We start from the raw sequence: 20,365 nt of genomic DNA, 5'->3' as shown, positions 1-20,365 counted from the left end.
TCTGATCAGGAGATTCCGGGTCATGTGCGATACAACCTATGGCCAAGAAAGCATCACGGCGCCTCAGACTCTACTGCTAGGAGATAAGGAAAGACTTGATTGAGTAGACAGGGTTTCCTAGATTTCAGGTCTGAGGTACTGAGCGAGACACTGGACTGAACTGGTTGAGAGCTGGAACTTTTGTTACTGGGCTCTGTTCAGAAAGAAAGACTAACACTTGTGAACGGCCAGGTTGTACACCAGGATCCCTTTGACCACGACATTTTGTTTTCTTGAGATGAACGATAGGAGTCTGCCTGTGAGACTCTGACGGACACAGGGAGAAGAACCCTCTGGCAGGACGGACTGCTAGGCCCGAGTTTAGTTTTGGACTTTTTAGCTAGGAATGTACCCTTTTGGTCGTATTGTACTTGAAGAAGAACTTCCCATTGCACCACGATACTTGCCATTTTATGAACCAATGTTTTCTACATGGACCACGGGGGTCAAAATTGCTTTTGTGTTGGTTATAACAGTTATATTAGCTATTTTTATGAGCTTGTTCATATATTTAGAATATAAATACCCTTTGCAAACTCTTCTGCCTTCTACTGTTGCCCCACCTGAACATTTCATGTTCACCTTAGCACCCCACAAAGAACGACATCGCCAAACTTATGCGAAAAATGTATTTGTAGAAATGCTCCATCAAACTCATAGCGCTACCAACACCACCGACTGTTGGGTTTGTGGGCTCTTGCCATCTGTTATGCATAAACATGACCTGTTTCTCTCATTGCCCTTGTCCTATTTAGGAAGTTGTGAAGCATGGTTTAAAATGTTTTCTGCTATGTACAATCACTATGTAGAAAATCCCAAACAATACACCGAGAAGGATTACAGTATGATCTTAGCATACATCGAAAAACATCATGGATTTGACCCAGAGGGAAATGGGGGACAGGGATCATTGGATCCAGAAGCCTGTATGAACATATATATCGAGAACGAAAATAGTACCTGGTTTACAGATGAACTCTACGATTTTGCTAACTTTAATGATTCGCAGTATTTCCAACACTTTGTTGTCAGAAATGTTACCAGTGAGCGTACTGTACCCATTCCCATTTTTAATACTTCTTCTGATTTCTGTGTACAGGGGACGGGGCATGTGCAGGTTGGTGACAGTGTTTGTAACTATACTTATCGCATGAAAATATTCAGTAGCCCGCCACTGTTGACACCACCAAACGTGTATTTTGTATGTGGGGAAACTGCTTACACTTGGTTGCCCCGAGGTTAGGCAGGCCAGTGTTATCTGTCTTTCTTGTACCCACCTGTATATATTGCACCATCAGACTATCATAGAACACACCAACTCCATCACGCTAGAACAGTACCCAATAGGCAGCGTAAACAGCTCGTAGTGACAGAAGTCGATCAAACTAACACCTCCCTACAGCAGTTTACGGACTTTAGTAAAGGATTGGTCCCTTTCTGGGGACCCATATTCAATAGCAGAGAAATCAGGCAGTTGTCCAGGATAGTAGAGTATGTCATTAATATCACCACAGATATCATGACCAATATAATAGTAGAGCTTCAGGCGACAAGACTCGTTTCGCTCCAAAACCGGATGGTTCTGGACGTTATCTTGGCTGGCCGAGGTGGAGCATGCCGGGTGATTGGCAGCTCCTGCTGTGTGTATATTCCAGACTCCGCCCCCACAGTTCATTTGGCTATCCAAAAGTTGCATCGCATCGCGGCTGAAATGCACACCGATAATGGGTCCTGGTCACTGTCTGGTTGGTTCTGTGGGCTCCTGACAACATGGGGTTGGAAACTATTGTTGATACTGGCTGGGGCAGCCGGTGTCATTTTCACTTGTTGCATCCTTGTACAATGTGGTCCGGCTTGTTGCTCCTATTGTGCCACTAGGGTGACGGCCATGTGCATCCCTGCCCCTGTCCCCACCAAAATTCAGATGCTCCAGCAGGAGATTCATGAACTAATGGCCATTGATGAGGAGGTCTTCCAAGACTAGGATTCCCTCTTCGTTAGCTACATCACGCTAAAAGGAGGGTTTGAGGAACCGGAATTGACTTTCGGTTCAGCGAATGATATGGTCGCTGTTTGTATTTAGCGTGATGCATCTAGAACAATAAAAAAGAAACGCAAAAATACTAATATAAACACGAAAAGCAGTAATTCAGGAATTAACATACACCATATTGCACGTTTTTGTACCTGCTTGACTCGACCGACGCCATTTTGTGGTCTCGCTCGATCCCTGCATTAGCAAGCCCTATCCTTGCATTTTACTAAAGCCGTTCCTCTGAGAAATAGCTCAACTGTTGCAAACTGCTGTTTCTGCATGTTAGGCCTGTCAAGGTTATAGGTAGAAGGAGGAGGCTGGATAAGCACATTCCGAGGGGTGCTGCGCGGACTCACTCGGAGATAGCAGAAGGGAGTCACCCTCGCGACCTTGCTATAATGAGATGAGCTAAACCAAGAGCGCTTTGTTTCCCATATATGGTCTTTCCCTCTGCATCAACCTGTACTAACTTGTATTTTTCCATCTTGGGTAACGGTTTCGAAATGTAACAGTATATATGTGATGTTCTGACAATGTGCCAGCAGTCTTCTTGGCGGACCTTGTGGTGTTAGGTTTCAAGGAGCTCCTCTGGCAGAGTTTGATTGTTATAATAAACGATTGGACCTTCTACACTGCCAATCGACTGATTATTGGTAATTGGTATTGGGCTAGTTGTAAGTATGGCTCTAAGTGGGTTGTAATAATATTTTTCGGTACTTCATACCCTGGTGACTTAGTGCAATGTGCACAGCAGTGCTGCCAATAAGCGAATCTCTAGCCAGTATAGCCATTGTGAAAAAGAAAGCTAACCAACAAGGCAGATGCAGCCCTTACCTCAACTTACCCTCACAGCCAAGGCAGCTCTGCAAGCTGTGCAACTGCGTTGCAATGTGTGGTATGACATGAAAAGGCACCCTTGTCACACAGTGGTTGTATGAACAATGTAAAGATATTGCCATCTGAAAGGCAACTACAGAGCTACTTTGCCTCATTTCCTTCGAGTAACATATGTCCTACACATCATTGTTTAAATGAAAGTGAACGAGAATAAAATCTGTATGTCAGCCAAATTACTCATGTCAACATCTATCATAGATCACCATCAACATATTCCAATTTTATTGCAGATGGAGAAACAACATCTCTTGACCAGCAGCCTGTCCTGGATGGGTAAACTGTTGACAATGACATCCTGCTCCCCAGGGACTATGACACCTTACAGCAACTCTTGGACTCCATCAGAACACCTTCTCCGGTCATGGCAAGGGATGACAGCGTCGCTGGGTCTCCAGAGGAATTGCCTACCACAGGACATGCCCTATTTGCCAGGGAATTCCAGCTATTGACTTCGGGGACCCCCAAGTAGCGTCCAATGGCGAGCAGTAGGAGTCCATTGGCAACTGATAGATGAGGTGTGGGCTAGGATGGAGACCATCGCAGGCACCCTAGAAGGAGTTCATAGGTGGCTCAGTCCCAGTAAGGATATCTCTGAGGCAATCAAAGACACCTTCTCTTCCGTTCATAGAATGGAACAGTCCCTGGCTGACATTGCTGGTGTCATGAACCAGAGGCAAGAACAATCGCCCTACCAATGCGGCACCAGTGAGGTTGTCATCCAGCCAGGGACATCCGCACCATCTTGCAGTATATGGAGCGCAAGCAGGACTCCCCTATAGCAACTACGGTTGCTTTCCACAGTGACATTGTTGTCCTGTTGGCAAGCCATCAGGCCCTTGTCAGAACTGTACTGCCTTCCCTGCTGGCACAGACAAATGCTGCCAGGGACAGGCGAGTTACATTTTCTGCCCCTGACACCACCACCCTCATGGGAGGCACAACACAATCAGAGGAAGAATATATGGAATTCAACAATTTCTGGCGGCAAAGTTCCCAGTAACATTTGTATGTGCCTCTTGGCCTGTTTCTCAGTGGACCTGTGTTTATCATCATGTCACCTCTTTTGTCTCCTGGTACTTTACCTTTTTGTATGCTTACCTGTTTATCTAATCCATTTGTGGACTGTTGATGAGGCCTACCTTCCTTAATGGCAATTTGGAAGTCCTCCTCTGTAGAAGTCTCCTCACCCCTACATGTCACATGACATGTATTCCGTATGGACTCTGACTGGACATCTTTTGGTCTATATCAATATTGGTGTTGTTGCCCCAAGAACTGCAATTCTGTACATGCCTATGCACACACCTGTAAATACATGCACTCCTATAAACCAGCGTGTTATATGTCTGTTGCTGATAGGACTAGCTAGACCACGGTGGCTGTGTATATATAAAAGCCACTTCTTAGCATCTCAAGGAAATAGCACTAAAGTCACGATCGCCTGCTCTGGTTGGATATTCCCAAACATCATGTAATGTCTCATTTAACAATTGAACATCCAAGTTTGACAACACTCATCAGTTACTTGATTGGCACACAGTGAAAATGCCTTACTAATTACACAAATGCCTACATGCCCAATTGGGTCCTGTGAGGCATGTGAGCCACTGTCACAGTTTCACACATCCACATATATCTTGCTCAGTGATCATGACGATGTGATCAAGCACATATGATAGCCTCTATGTTTACATTGAAGCTACCCTAAAGTACTATTGTTTGACCTGGCATCTTTTGGTGTATTTTCCCTGTCTTTTTGCTTTCTGACCTCCTGGTTTTGAATCTGTTTTTGCTGGTTTAGTGTTTCTGCGCATTTTCTCACTGCTGAAAGTGCAAGTGCTCCTATTATGAATTGTATTATGGATTGGTGTTTCCATGATGTTATGTTATGTTATATGTTATATGAGTTTGTAAAACGCGCTGCTACCCAAAGGAATCCTGGCGCTGTGCATTGTCTACCTGAGAGCATCCATACCTGCAACGGAACTAAGGCTGAACTGGAAACAACTATGTTTTCAAGCCTTTTCTAAATGATAGGAATTTCGCGGCACACCTTAGATAGAGCGGCAGGTCGTTCCAAGCCGAGGTGGCTCTGAAGACAAAGCTCCCCCCCCAGTTCGCCTTTTTGGTCTTCGGAACAGCCGCCCTCTTTGCGTTCATTGAGCGCAATGCTTTACCAGGAACATACCATTGGATGCATTTTGTTAGATCTTCCGGGCCAGTCCCCTCAGGTCTTTGAAAACAGTGCAGAGCACCTTAAATTGGGACCGTTGTTTAACCGGGAGCCAGTGAAGGTGGCGTAGCCCATTTCTAACCGACACAAATCTCGGGGTGCCTGTGAGCAGCCTGGCCACCGCGTTCTGCACCATCTGTAATCTGTTAAGCTGTTTCTTATTGATAGTCAGATACAAGCTGTTACAGTAATCTGGGTGGGAGAGGACGAGAGCTGATACAACTGTTCTGAAAGTTTAGTCCATGAGGAAGAGTTTTATTTTCTTTAGTGTTCTCAGTATAAAAAAGCTGGTGGATACAACGCTGCTAACCTGGTCCCCAAAAGTAAGGGTGTTATCCACAATCACTCCCAAGTTTTTAGCCTTCCGTACAGGTGGTGGCGGGGGTCCCATATCACTGGGCCACCATGCTGGGGACCAGAGGTTGGGACTATTCCCAAACATGATCACCTCTGTTTTGCCTGCGTTTAACTTCAGGCAGTTGGCAGACATCCAGCTGGTTATTGCCACCATACAGTCGTGGCAGCTTGGGGCCTTTTCAGCTTCTTTACCTCTCTGCAATGATAACGCAATTTGAGTGTCATCGGCGTATGAGGTTAACAGGAACCCAAAGAATCTTATAAGGGCCGCCAGTGGTCTCACATAAACATTAAAGAGCGTTGGGCTAAGTGAGGAGCCTTCTGGAACCCCACAGGGGAGGGAGAATGGTTTAGATCTTACTCCACCAAGCTCTACCGATTGTACTCTTTAGGCCAAAAATGATCTTAATAAATTCCAGGCATCACCCTGGACTCCAGCCTTCGATAAACGATCCATCAGAACCTCATGATGAACCGTATCGAAGGCAGCCGACAAATCCAGCATGATCAAAATTGCTGAGCCTCCCTGGTCCACCGCCTCATGCACCTCCTCTGTAGCTTTAATCAGAGCGTGCGGAATCCATATTGAGAGGGGTCCAGAATGTTATTATTCTCCAAGAACAGGCTTAATTGCGTGTTCATGGCCTTCTCCAAAATTTTAACAGGTAATGGGAGGTGGGAGATAGGTCTGTAGTTATTAGGATCACCGCGATCTAAATTGTTTTTTTCATAAGTGGCAGGATTGAGGCATGATTGGCATATTTGATCTACTGGTAAGTCCCTAGTAAAGTTCACCGAGGGTGCCAGGGCCTGTAAATCAAATGCTGCTAGAGGACCTGCAGCACTGATTGTGCCACCCACACAGGCAGCCTTTCAAAGGGTTCTCAGACCTGCCACTGTAGTGCCTGCGCACAGATTTTACTGCCATTTTGATTTTGCAAGTGCATCCACTTGCCAAGACCTAACCTTCCCTTTTATTACATGTGAGTCACCCCTAAGGTAGGCTCAAGGTACCCCTATGGGCAGGGTGCAGTGTATGTGAAGGTAGGACATGTCCTATTGTGTGTGACATGTCCTGTTGGTAGGATGGTAAAGGTTCCCATCCCCCAATAGATAAGAAACAAGGGGTCTCTTCATGAACGCCTGGAGAGACCAGCCCCCATGAGTGCTATGCCTGTGAGCTAGTGGATCACTTGAAGGGGGACCCCAAGTGTCCCATGAGGGCACAGCCACCAACCGGTGGGCAGTCCAAGGTGTTGGCTAGTGAAGCGATTGGGGAGGAAGGGTCCCCACAGGAGGGTGGGGATCCCACAGAAATGACCCTCATCTCACTATGGGACAGTGAGATGGTCCTAGGAAACCAGGTGCCTTCTAATACTATAAAATACAGCACCTAGGTGGACATCAATGGGAGAAGGGTAGAGGTTCTCAGAGATAATGGAGCCAGTGTGACCTCAGTCCAGTGGCTCCTGGTCTCTGAGGAGCAAGTAGCCCCCGGGTCATTCCACCAAGGAGTTGCTGTGGACAACTCAGAGCACCAGTGTCAGGTGACACAGGTTCCCTTTGAATGGGGAGGGGTCTCAGGTCCCTTGAGGGTGGTTGTGAGCAACCATGCCTGTAGATTATCTGCTAGATAATGACCTGGAACAGTCCTTGTGGAAGGATGTTGAGCTCAAGTCTCACTTGGAGATGTTTGGGTTGCCAGAGTGGGCATGCGTGACCACTCGGTCAATGGCAGCTGGTAATGGTGATCAGAAGGACCTGGAGCCTGAAACAGTGGCCCAGGCTCCTGCCAAGAAAAATGGCAGGGGGTGTAGGAAACCAGCCCTTGAGGTTTCCACGGTCCGGGAGGAGACTTACCTCGAGGGGGGTGCCCCTGCACCTACAGGGGAGCAGGTCGCTGAACTGGGGGACTTATCTGAGCTGACCTATTGGCAGCAAGAATGTGGTCTCACCAGGGAATAATTCTGCTGGGAGCAGATGGAATACCCTTCTCTAGAGGGTTTGCAGCAGCAGGCTGCAAACCAGGCAGCCGGTGATCAGTCTGTATCACACTGGAGGTACTGGGAGAATGGCCTCCAATACAGGCTGGGGTACCACCAGTTTATGTGCTGGTGGTACCCCAGCACTTCAGGGCCTTCCTACTGGGTCAGGCTCATGATGTGCCTTTAGCAGGACATTTGGGGCAAGAAATGACCTTTGACAGGATTGTCACCCACTTCTCTTGGTCCCAAATTTAAAGGTAGTCAGATGCACATTGCAGGTCTTGACAAACTTGCCAGGCAAGTGGTAAGAGTGAGAGGAAGTGCAAGGTTCCATCCAATGTTTTCCAGTTGTAGGAACCCCTTTTGAAAGGGTTGGGAGGGATATTGTGGGGCCACTGGACCCAAGACTGTCATAAGCAACAGATAGATCCTTGGAGGGCCACGCCACCCGGTACCTGGAGGCTATCCCTCTCAAGACAACAACAGCACAGTGGTAGCCGGGCGATAATGGGGATTTTTTCCTGTGAGGGCTTTCCCAGAGAGGTGGTATCTGACAGTAGGATCGATTTCATATCTAAGTATATGACATCTCTGTGGGAGGAGTGCGGAGTGACCTACAAGTTTACCACTCCTTATCACCCACAAGGTGATGGTTTGGTGGAGAGAGTCCTGATCAAGGGTCTAACAGAACCCATGAGGTATAAGTGGGATGTCCTCTAACCGTGCCTTCTCTTTGCATACAGGGAGGTACCACAGAAGGCCTTAGGGTTCAGCCCCTTTGAGCTTCTGATTGGGCACCCTGTGAGAGAACCTCTCAGTTCGGTCTAGGAAGGCTGGGAGACAGTTCCCAAGAAAACTCCCTGGGATGTATTTAACTACATGCTAGCCTTCAGGAAGCAAACTTCCCACTTCAGGAAACTCGCTCACGTGAACCTGGAAGCAAGCCAGGAGGAGATGAAATGCAGGTACAATCAGAATGCCACTCTGGTAGAGTTTCAGCCTGGCCAGAAAGTGCAGGTTGTGGCCCCAGTTGAACCTTGTGCCTTGAAGGACAAGTTGGCTGGGCCTTTTGAGGGGGTGGCGCGCGAAAGTAATGTCACCTACCTGGTGAATTTGCAGACTCCCAGGAACCCTTTGAGGGTCTTATATGTTAACTGCCTCAAGCCTCACTTTGAGAGGTCCAAAGTGAGCATGCTCTTGGCGACAAATGATCGGGTGGAAGAGACGAATGAACCTCTCCCTGACCTCCTGTCTACCAAGGAGCATGATGGGTTAGTGGAGGGTGTGATCCTTTCCCCTTCACTGACCCCAGAGCAGCAGAGTTACTGTCATCAATTGTTGGGTAAGTTTTCCATGCTGTTCTCCCTGACCCCAGGTGTTACTCACTGGTGTACCCATGATGTGGACACTGGTGACAGCCCTCCTGTGAAACACAAAATGTACAGGTTGACTAACTGGGTCAGACCCAGCATCAAAGAGGAGGTATCTAAGATGTTGGTGTTAGGGGTGTTCAAGCCCTCCAACAGTCTTTGAGCCAGCCCAGTGGTCTTGGTCCCAAAGGCTGCTGCACTCGGTGCCACTCCTGAACTGCGGTTCTGTGTGGACCACTGTGGGCTCAATGCCGTCATCAGGATGGATGCGCACCCCATCCCCAGAGCTGATGAGCTCATTGATTGGTTGGGAGCTGCCAAGTACCTCAGCACGTTTGGCTTAATGTCTGGGTACTGGCAGATTGCCCTAACCGAGGAGGCCAAGGAGAGGTCAGCATTTTCAACCCCAGATGAGCGCTACCAGTTTTGGGTGATGCCCTTTGAGTTGAAGAATGCCCCTGCCACCTTTCAGAGGTTGGTCAAGCAGGTGTTGGCTGGGCTGGAGAATTTCAGTGTGACCTACTTGGATGACATTGCATTGTTCAGTTCCAGCTGGGAAGAACACTTACAGCACCTCTGGGAAGTGTGTAAGGCTCTGCAGAGGGCATGCCTCACAGTCAAAGCCAGTATGTGCCAGATCGGGCAGGGCTCTGTGGTGTACTTAGGGCACACTGCTTCTGAGATAAGCCTGACTGCTCGTGCCAAGCTACCAAGGGGGTGAACAGTGGTTATTTTAGGAGTGTATCCCCCTTATTCTGACAAGAAGGAAGCAGCCACGGTCCATACAGGTAACAGCAGTGGGACGGTGGGGCAGGGTGAGAGGGGATTTCGAGGGACGATGCAGAGTGTAAATGAAATAAATAATTAATTTTCCCTCTGCATCGTCCCTCGAAATCACCCCCGTGTGTCTCCACCGCTGTTGCCTGCACGGACCGCAGCTGGAATGAAGGGCCCCTATTTGGACAAAGGTGCAAACCATCGCCAACTAGAGACACCATTTCTAACAGGAACTGTAAGAACATTACTTTTTCAACTCACATTGGTTTGTTCAGATACAAAAGGCGCAGCTTTGATATGTCATCAACTGCAGAAACTTTCAGAATGTCATGTGCCGAGAAATTCAACCAGTCCCACATGCTTCTAACCACATTGATGATATAGTAGTATTTGGAGCTACACAAAAGCAGCATGACAAAGCTCTTATACAAGTATGCAGTCTGCTCACTGATGCAGGTCTCACTTTAAATGCAGAAAAGTGTGAGTTGCACAAAACCTAACTCAAACTGTTTGGGCATATTTTCTCTGAAGAGGGAATGACTCCTGACTCTAAAATAGTACAGGTTTTGTCTTCCACTTGTCCCCCAAAAAATGTAACCATGCCGCGATCCTTCTTAGGCATGGACAGCACTTGCTCCAGCCACATTTGTGACTTTGCCACGGTGAGTGCCCCATTAGAAGATTTGGCAAAAAAGAATATTCCCTTCCAGTGGTTCTCTGAATGTGACCAACGCTTCAAGAAAATCAAACACACAATTGAAAATGCAACTGTAATGGCTTATTTTGGTCCAAAGTTACATACTGAGATCATAGTAGACACAAGACTGGTGCAGTTGTGCGCGATCCTTGTTCAACAAAATAGACATACAAATGCTCAGCCTATGCTAGCAGAAGTCTACCTCAGACTGAACGTGCCTATTCTCACCCAGAAAAATAGAGCCTAGGTGGGCTTGTGAACATTTTCAAGAGTTTCTGTATGGAAAGCATTTCACCCATGCCACTGATCACCATTTACGGAAATACGAAAGCCAAGATGGCCTCTTGCATCGAGAGGTGGGGGTTGTAATTGCAAGAGTATAATTACACTATTGTGCATAAGCCGGGAAAGGATCAATACACCGCAGATTAATTCTCATGAATGCCATTACAGCATCAGAGTGCAACTTCTAAATCAGCTGAAGAGTACATTAATTTCATAGTAAAGTCTAGTCTAGCATCCTGCAGCTCTATCCCTTGAACAGATCATTGCTGCTACCAACACAGAGAAATGGTTACACTAATGGATATCATCACAACACAATCATGGAGAAAACATACTCGACCTCTTACAGATTAAGTTGAATATCAAAATTTCAAAAATGTATAGGAAGAACTTTCCTTCATTCAAGAAGGTATTGCACTCAGAGGTTGGAGAATTGTCATACCTAAGAGCCTGCGGCAACAAGTGATGGAACATGCACACAAAGGACAGTGACATTGCAGCCACCAAAAGAGCCCTCTGAGACCCATTGTGGTTCCTCACCTTGATGAACGAGTTGAGAAGAACTGAAAGCATGTCACCTGTGTAACTTCCAATCTCCCATGACGACACACCATCCGCTAAATATGTCCGACCTTCCTAAACAAGTGTGGGAGAAATTTTCTGTTGATTTATTCGGACCCTTAAACAATGGACATCATCTTATGGTAGTTATTGACGAGTACTCACATTTTCCCTTAATGGAAGATTTATTATCAACCACCCATGACAGTCATCGAGAGGCTGGATGATATTTTCACAGTGTGGGGTGTTCTCTCCATTCTTAAGTCTGGCAACAGTCCGACCTTCATTAGTAAAGAGTTTATGGACTTTCTATGTTGCTTGAATGTGAAGCATCAGAAAAGCACACCACTCTGGCCTCAGGCTAATGGCAGTAATGAAAGATTTATGGGTGCACTGTAGAAAGTGGTTCAACATACTGTGCTCGAAGGAACCCGATCTCAGGTCAGCCTTATGTCCAGTCCTTCATGACAATCAGTCAACTCCCCATTCTACAACAGGTGAAAGCCCTCCACCTTGCTGTTTGGAGAGCCACTAGGAGAAAGCTACCACAATGGAACACTAACTGATTGGTAGACACTGATGAGATTTGTGTTATGGGCATTTCTTTAGAAAGCAAAATGAAGACTTATACAGATAAGAGCAAAAGAGCTCTGGACACGTTTTTCAAAAACAGAGACTGGGTACTAGTCAAACAAAAACTGTAGCACTCCATTTGATGCTGACCCATTAAGAGTCATGACAAGTAAAGGACATATAGTGACTGCTCAACATCCCTGGAAGTCCATTACGAGGGACTCGTCTGCCTTGGTGTTCATCGGCTCCAGACATCACGAGTGATACAAGTCCACCTGAGCGCCCAAGTCAAGCATCTGAGTCCACATCTACGATGCCATACAACAGTGCAACTCCTTCACCTTATACGACTCAATCTGGAAGATTGATGTGAGCACCTCAATGAACTCTAATGTATGTATGCTGTCCATACTTTTTATTTCAACAAAGGGTGTGATGTAGTGTGGTTTGATCATGTGCAGTACAACCCTTGTGGTCCATAGCAGACTTATTACAAAGTCACGTAATCAATTGGGAGGATCATCTGCAGCACAACCCTTGTGGTCTTCAGCGGACTCCTTACAAAGTTACGTAATCAGTTGGGAGGAATCTGGATGTGGTCAAAAACGTTTATGACATAGTGCATTCAGTTAACGGTTGTATGCTTAAGAATAAAGACGTGTGTTACAGAGCATCATGTGTGGCATGGTCATTTGCATACTCCAGAGCCAGTAAGGATGTGACATAACCTATTTGGGGTTCAGTGTTCTATACAAAACCCAATGATGATGATGGCAGAGACTTTGGCTCCTTCTATTTTTTGAACTTGGATATCTTCTTTCATAGTGTTAAGCTCTGCTAATTGGCCAACTCCATTAAGGGTGAGGTCCAGGATTCCTTAATTTCTCAGTACAACAACTTCTGGCTTAATGAGACTGCCTGCATCATAAGCAGTGATGCACAATTTGGCAGATGGTAGTTAGCGTTACATTCCTATGTTAGCAACAACTCTTGCTCGAGAGGGAGGGCTGAAAGAGTGGAGCCTAACCCTCCTAGGTAGGCCTTCTTGGGGTGCAGGCCACTAGGCTTAACCAACAGCTGACACCTCCATCCTTCTATTTTTGCTGGTCTCTTAGAGAAGAAGCAGAGCGTTACTGTGTTCTGCTCTCTGTCCAGAAGAGGAGGCTATGTGACTATGCCTCTGCAATCATTCATTGGGCCCAATTCAAAGAGACAATACCCCTGTATTCTCTGGGACAGTTGCAAGCCAGAGCAGCTGTGGGGCTGGTCTATGATCACTCCATCTGCCTTGGGAGCTATGATCCCCAGGGGACGTATTATGCATTGCCCTGGGGGGAGGGGGGAGCCAGTATGTGCCCCCGCTTTGTTCACCTCTGGGGAACAATGGTATTAGGTGAGAGATATGGTGCAGGTGCCAGAGCTGCTGACTCCAGAGCTTGGGGATCATGGTTCAATCCCCAGCACCGGCTTTAGCTCAGCATCTTGTGAATCTGGGCAATAGCTCACTTAATCTCCCCGGCGGCCCCAAGCGCCTTGAAACCCTTAAGGGTGTGATATGTTTGCGCTTTACAAATAGGAAATATTATTATTACAGAAGGGACCACAGACACTTATGTGTCCCTTTCTGTAATACCGATAGCCCTGGTACACATGAGGGTCTTCCCTTATTTACATGGGGGAATGGGCCCATTTTAATGAGGGAATCTAGAGAAAGATACCGAAGCACTCCTATTGGTAGTCCACAAATAAAATCCTCAAAGCATGGTATGTAGAAAAAAACAGTCCAAAACTGTGTATTCAAAAGAAAGTTTGCAGCAAATCCAATGATCCATGTGCTTATGAAAAACAGTAGACAGTTTTTTTTATTACAACAGTGGCTTTTTCAAGGCTGTAAATGTTCACATTTTATATGCCAGGAAGTAGAGAAGTTAGTGTGGCATTTTGTCTAACCCAACAACGGATATCTTTCCGCACACCCTCAGAGACCCATGATAAGATAATGATGTATATATATATATACACAAGTGACCCATATAAGAACAAAACTAGTAGTCAATTTGCAAAAGAAATTGTGAACATAATGTCATCAATCCCAATAATCACGGGAACAGCGACATTGTCAAAAAACCCTGTGGAATAACAGCTCATAAAGGTGAGACATGAAGTAAACCATAAATTGGTCTTACCACGTAGTGTACGGTCACCGCTTGGTAATAGTTCAAAACAGACAAAAGCCACCCTAGTCATCAAATGGACTTGTACACTGTAAATGCTAAGTCCCAAAAATAACCAATAAAGATTAAAAAAAATGGTCACCTTGCCTTCCCCATTGCATTTTGTAACAAACCTGAGATATGATTTAATTCCAATCAAAAATGGTGTCCTGCCTCTCAATATATTTGATCTGGATATAATATATGCATTCATGTTATTGTATTAATGATTTTAGGTTGGTTGCTCGCCCATGGGGTTTTAATGTAATGCGGTTTCCTTTGTGGGCTTTTTGTTTATTTATATAGCTTTAAGGAACTATGGTAAATGAAGATCTCTTCGTTGTTCAGTCAGTGATCCCAGGACCGGTTTCGGGGTTTCACCCCTCTTCAGCCAGGATAGCTTGACTCCAGTGGCACAGTGAGCCCAGGACCCACGTCTGGGCATACCTGGCGCACTTAGGGTGAGAAAGCAAAAGACACACAATTGATAGACGGAATGCAAAATAAATCAAAACATTCACCCCCAGTCAAGAGATCTGGGTTAAAGCCATCACTCTTTTGCTCACCATGCCACCACACTTTAGACCTGGCCATATGCAAATCAATCATGACCCTGTGCCTCATAGGAATAGTGGCATGGTGAGCAAAAAAATGATGGATTTAGGCCCAGATCTCCGTACTGGGGTGAATGTAAGTACATTATCGGCAGCCTTTGAAGCCTTGTCATTGTTTCTTTTAGGGGTTTTTAGGGTGGCTTATGGGTAGTGACTAGGGTGACCAACCGTTTGTAAATTTCAAGGACGTCTGTAATTTGAACCTCACGTCCGCTGTCCATGAGGATCCTTTTTATGGACCCCTTTCGTCCGGAATTTTGATCCTTGCATGGAACAGAGCTATTCCCCTGCAAGAGGCTTCAGCTCCCTGATGGGGCTGCCTCACACTCATCATGGGAGCATAAGAGAAGCCCCACCTGCACATTGTCATTCTGTCTGCGGCTGATTGCCACATACAGAATGACAATGGGCCAGTTTAGGCTCTTACAGCATGTGGTGGTCCTCCTCCAGGCTCCGTCTAGGAAAGGGCATTCCGTTAGGGTTAAAATGTACAAAACAAACATACAAAGTTAAAAAGAAGAGGTTATAGGGGCATATTACCAAGCAATAGCGATAATTATCGCTATTGCTTGGTTAGAGACAAAAATTTACCGCTGAGCTGCGGCGATTTTTATCTCAGATAAACCTTGGTATTACCAAGGTTTATCGCAAATGCGATAAAAATCGGCCGCAATGCATGAATATCGCTGAAAAGTCAGCGATATTCATGCATTACCGAGCTAATGCTCTTAGCCATGTTATCCACTTCCCATTGGATAACATGGCTAAGAACTGCTCAGGGCAGGTGTTAGCTTTTGGAGATATTCGCGCTCAACGCAAATATCTCCAAAAGTTGGTAATAGGAGATAGCAATGTTAGCGACTGTTTCCAGTCGCTAACATCTTGGCACGCCCACTTTGCATGTCATTAGTGATAAATATCACTGACATGCAAAGTGGGGCCCAAGATGGTCGCTATCTCCTACTAGCTGTCGCTAACTGGTGTTAGCGACAGCTAGGTAATAGGGAGATCATTTTATCTCCGCTTTCTTGGCTTTTAAAGCCAAAAAAGCGGAGATAAACCCCCTTGATAATATGCCCCATAGTTCTTACGCTGTCTCATCATTTCAGAGCTGAAGCATTTTTATTATTATATAAAACGAAGACATAGTTGCTGCTTTTTTATTTCTTTAATGCAACTAACATCTATTGACAAAGCCAATAGTCCTGGCTGGTTTTAGGGTGAGGTGTTTTAAGCCACGCCCTTAATTACATCAGACACGGCAGTTGGAGAGACCCCCAATTTTTTCATCCCACTTAAAGCCCTGGAAACAACACCATGTCACATTCATCTAGCGTCGTGGCACTGTGCATCATGCATAACTCATGACTTCCAAGTTTTCAGATCGCCTATGTGCAGGGGCATAGTGAACCCTCCTCCCACCCAACCCCACCCCTTGCTTTAGGAACTACAGCATGGGTGAAGTTCTTGATGGACCTCTTCTGTCTGCAACTGGATGGGTGGGTGGATGGTGAAGGCTGGGTGGTAAGTGAAAGGGGAATGGAGAGAGAAAGGGTGAAAGAATGGATGGATGAATGATAGCATGGATGAATGATTGACAGAATGGATGGGTGAACGGATGAGAGAAAAGAAGAATGTAAAGCTAGATGAGTGAAAGAATGCATACATGAGTGAAAGGGAGGGTGGAGAGCTGGAAGAAAGGATAGATGAGTGAATGGGTGGACAGATGAATGACTAGGTGGATGGATGAGTAAGTGAAAGGATGGCTGGATGGGTGAACGGATAAATGATTGCATGGATGGATGAGTGGAAGAGTGGATGCATGAGTGAAAGTTTTGCCTGGGTGAAAGGGTAAGTAGTTGGATGGATGAGTGAATGGATGGGTGGAAGAGTGGATGGATGAGTGAAAGGATGGATTGGGTGAATGGGTGGATGGAAGGATAGATGATGGATAGGTGTGTAAATGGTTGTAAAGGTTTTGATGTGGAAGGGCACACAGGTGGAAGGACAGAGTGAATGGTGAAAGACTGAATGATGGATGAAATAATTAGTAGGTGACATTTTGAGTGACACCCATCTGCTACTTGAATGTTACACTAGTAACTGTAAATGTTTGCATGTTTTGTTTTAGGTGTAAGATTTCAGGGAGAGCCTCATAGTGCCACGAGCTGTGCTTGAGATGTATTGTGTTTGTAGCAATAGGCAAGGTGTCAAAAGTAAACTATGTAATGGTGTATTGACTGTGCATTCTTTAAGAAAGCTGCAAGGAAAAACATCTTTGTGACTTCCGTCAGCTTTTGCAACTCTCTGCGAAGCCCCATAAGCAAAGTCAGATTCCATATTTTACCTTCAGTTGCTGAAACACCCATAATGCGTGCCCTATAGTGGGTTCATCACAGCAATCTTCAATTTAGTTCACCTATGCGTGCCGCTTTACATCTCACAATGGCACTCAGATATGAGATGCTAGTAACAAATTCTATCCAAGCAGATCTTCCTGACCACTTCTCTCACCAAACATGCCTGCTCAGGACCATGAGTTGTAAACAAAATATCAGGTTGGACAACCCTGTGCAGTAACCATATAAATTGATTAGTATCATGTGAAATACCACAAAAAGACCCGCACAGTTGCTCAAAGCTGCACACATACCGAAAAAACGTGAAGTGCATGATTGTCTCACCTAACATGAAAACTTATTTTGACTTGTACTTAATTGGTTGTCTATTTACGGACTTTTATTCTATTGTGCAACTTCCTCTGATGTGTCTGTAATACTTACTTTTTTGTCCCGAAGTTTTGTTCTGAATTTTGACCCTCTGTCCTGAATTTTGACCCCCTGTCCTGAATTTTTACACATTTACCGTCCAGAATTTGCACCCATACCAGTTGGTCACCCTAGTAGTGACCCTCACGATGGCCACGCCCTCTCCGAAGCACTTTACTGTCATGGGGGAGGTAATGGACTCATGGTAATGCCCCGCCTCCAGGCCTCCCCCCCTTCCTGGTCTCTTCCCCTCACACAGGGAGGTTTTTTTGTAGGTTGGCAGGTGTGTCTCTATCACTCACTTATACACATGGCATGGCCTTATCTACTTTGCTTTCGCTCACAGTATCTCGTGTCTCTTTTGCCAGTCTCTCTCTCCCCCTCTTTCTCCCACACACCCCTTTCACTCAATCCAACTTTATCTGTCTCACCCACATTGTCCGTAATTCTTCTCTTTCTCCTTCCCCTAACGCAAATTCTCTGCCATACCTCACTCCAAAGCACTCTCTCACATGCACTTCACTTGTATTTGAATCAATATTCATTTGGGAATACAGATTATTGTAGCGCTGGGTTGGTTACACAACACCTGCTTCGCTCTGCTGTGTATGTTCAATATAATTTGCCATTCGCCTTTATTATCGTTTCCCACTCATCACTTTTCTTTATTATCGCTTCGTTGCTCTGCCACAGCAATTGGGTTCGGATGCTCCCAGAAAGTCTGACTCACCACAGCATTGTGAGCTGGTGCCTCCATCTTTTTTGCAGAAGTCGGATATTATGGATCTCTTTGCGGCTCAGATAAACACCATTTTTTATCTGGTGTACAAAGAGGGACTGGTTTACAGGGCACTCTCCAGAAGGGCTAGTTTGACAGGCACGGCCGGACTGGGAAGTGAAACAAGCCCTGGCATTTAGCCCGACTGTCGGATGGTGGGGTGCGAGTGGGAAGCACCACTCCCTCTGCCTGTTTTGTTACAAGCATCCGATATTGCAGCACTACTGCGTAACCGGCACCCTGTAACAAAACCGCCCCCCAGAGGTCCAAAACCAGCCCCCCCCACCCTTCCGGGCCACCGGGAAACGCCCGGTGCTCGCTATGGCCAATCCGGCCCTGCTGACAGGTCGGTATCGTGGTCTGGTGGGACGGGTTTCTCTGATAGTGCAACAACACAGCCTGCAGCAAGCACACATACATGCAGTCTCACATACCTTGCAAAACACTTTTGCAGCCTGTCTGTTCAAGTTAAGAGCTGCCCTGATTTGCAGATGTGGGCCACTTTTTAAATATCGGATTCACTGATGGGAGGGGACACTTTTATTTGATGCCCAAGCCAATTTCTGTCCTTGTCCGACCCTGCAGGGGCAGGGCGTGTGTGTACAGTATCTGCAGTGATAGATGGCTTAAGAGGAGAGCTCTATAAACAGGGCCGGACTGGGAACCAGAACCGGCCCTGGCAAAGAGCTCGGCCAGCCCCCTCACCCCCCCCCCCCTCCACTCTGGGAGGAGGGGGAGGTGTGACCGCGCTCTGTGCCAGGGCCGTTTTTTGGCCATTTTTGTTACAGGGCCGTTTTTGCAGCATAACGGCCCTGTAACAAAAACGGCCCTCAGGGGGCAAAAACCGGCCCCCAACCATGCGGCCCACCGGGGGATTGCCCGGTGCCCGCAACGGCCAGTCCGGGCCTGCCTATAAACGGAAAGTAGATGCTCCCCCGCTACTTTCCATTTATAGGAGGTTCATTAGGAGACAAAGGGGCATATTTACAAGCCCCTTGCGCCACTTTTACATCACTTTTCCCATGTTAAAAGTGACGCAAATATAGCGCAAAGGGCTTGTAAATTTGCCCCAAAGTATATGGAATGAAAACGTTCAATATTCGCTTTCATGTGATCTCATTTCTCTCAGGTTTGTGCCACTTTGTTGGAATAGATTTACTTTACAGTACAAAACTTCTTTCGATTTCAAAAGTAGTCTTAAGGAACGAACGTGCATGGCCATGACAGGGGAGAAACAACATGTCTCCCTATTGAGCGCTGGGCCTCGCTTAGTGGCAGTTGCCAAAATGGAGTTATTCCGGCAAAAATCCATAGCAACTGAGTGAGTTGCTTAAGGTTTTTAACAACTTTAACCCAAAGGGCTTACTCTGGGCTGGGAGAGGGGGCCAAGAGACTGAACAATTTGCTGCTGATTGGAGCTTCTTGGGATTCAAGATGGCGGGAGCATGTGGCAGATAAGGAGGCTCGGTGCTGGGGAAGCCCTGCAGTTGGAGGAGCTCGCTCACGGTGGCCAGAACGGTGCATTTCGGCCAATCTGGAACCCTGGGGCAGCGTCACAATCTAGCGGCGAGGATCTGCGGCTGCCCGAGGCCACCCTGTGGCCATCAGGAGGGCGGGCCCGTAGTCGCAGAGGGCCTCCCCCGCCCCCCTTACTCTGGTCATCCACTCCTCCCCGGGCAGGCGGTGCCCGGCAGGAGGGTGGGTGGGCCAATGATGCGCGTCCGGGGCGGCAGGCAAGGCGAGGGGTATGTAACTTCCCCTTGCCATTTTAGTAGCCTCTTTGCCGCTCCGGACGTTGCGCGTCAGGTCACGGGACACTCTTTTCCCTCCTTACCTCTTACCCTGAGTGTCAGCTAGGGGGGGTGCACCTGTGGGAACTTTAATGTGTTCTTTTTCGTTGCAGGCGGAGTTACAGGGCGATCCGGAAGCAGAGAGGTGCAGCACTGTACTTCAGCGGGCACATAGGGGTGCCAGAGCCTAACCTGGAACCTCATGGGAGGTCCGGGAACTCGTGTCGGCGCCCCAGTAGTCCTTCGGGCGGTTGTGTGCCTGTGCAACCGGGGCTTTGCCTAGATACGCCCCGCAAGGGGCGTGAGTAGAGTTCTTCCCATAATGGCGCAGCAGATGGGTGGTTCGCCACCGTGCTGATTGGCTCATCAGGCGGGCAGTGGCGAGAATGCGGC

At 46.9% G+C, this 20,365-nt stretch overlaps 1 pseudogene; it reads left to right on the top strand.

The window, feature by feature from the left end:
* Positions 1-385: 385 nt before the first annotated feature.
* LOC147711730 (uncharacterized) lies at positions 386-2,023 on the top strand (annotated as a pseudogene).
* The last annotated feature ends 18,342 nt before the right edge of the window (positions 2,024-20,365 follow it).

Source organism: Lissotriton vulgaris, chromosome 5, assembly GCF_964263255.1.
Source record: "Lissotriton vulgaris chromosome 5, aLisVul1.2, whole genome shotgun sequence".
NCBI lineage: Eukaryota > Metazoa > Chordata > Amphibia > Caudata > Salamandridae > Lissotriton > Lissotriton vulgaris.
The sequence above is the reverse complement of the archived record's forward strand: the minus strand, read 5'-3'. Positions and strand labels throughout refer to the sequence as shown.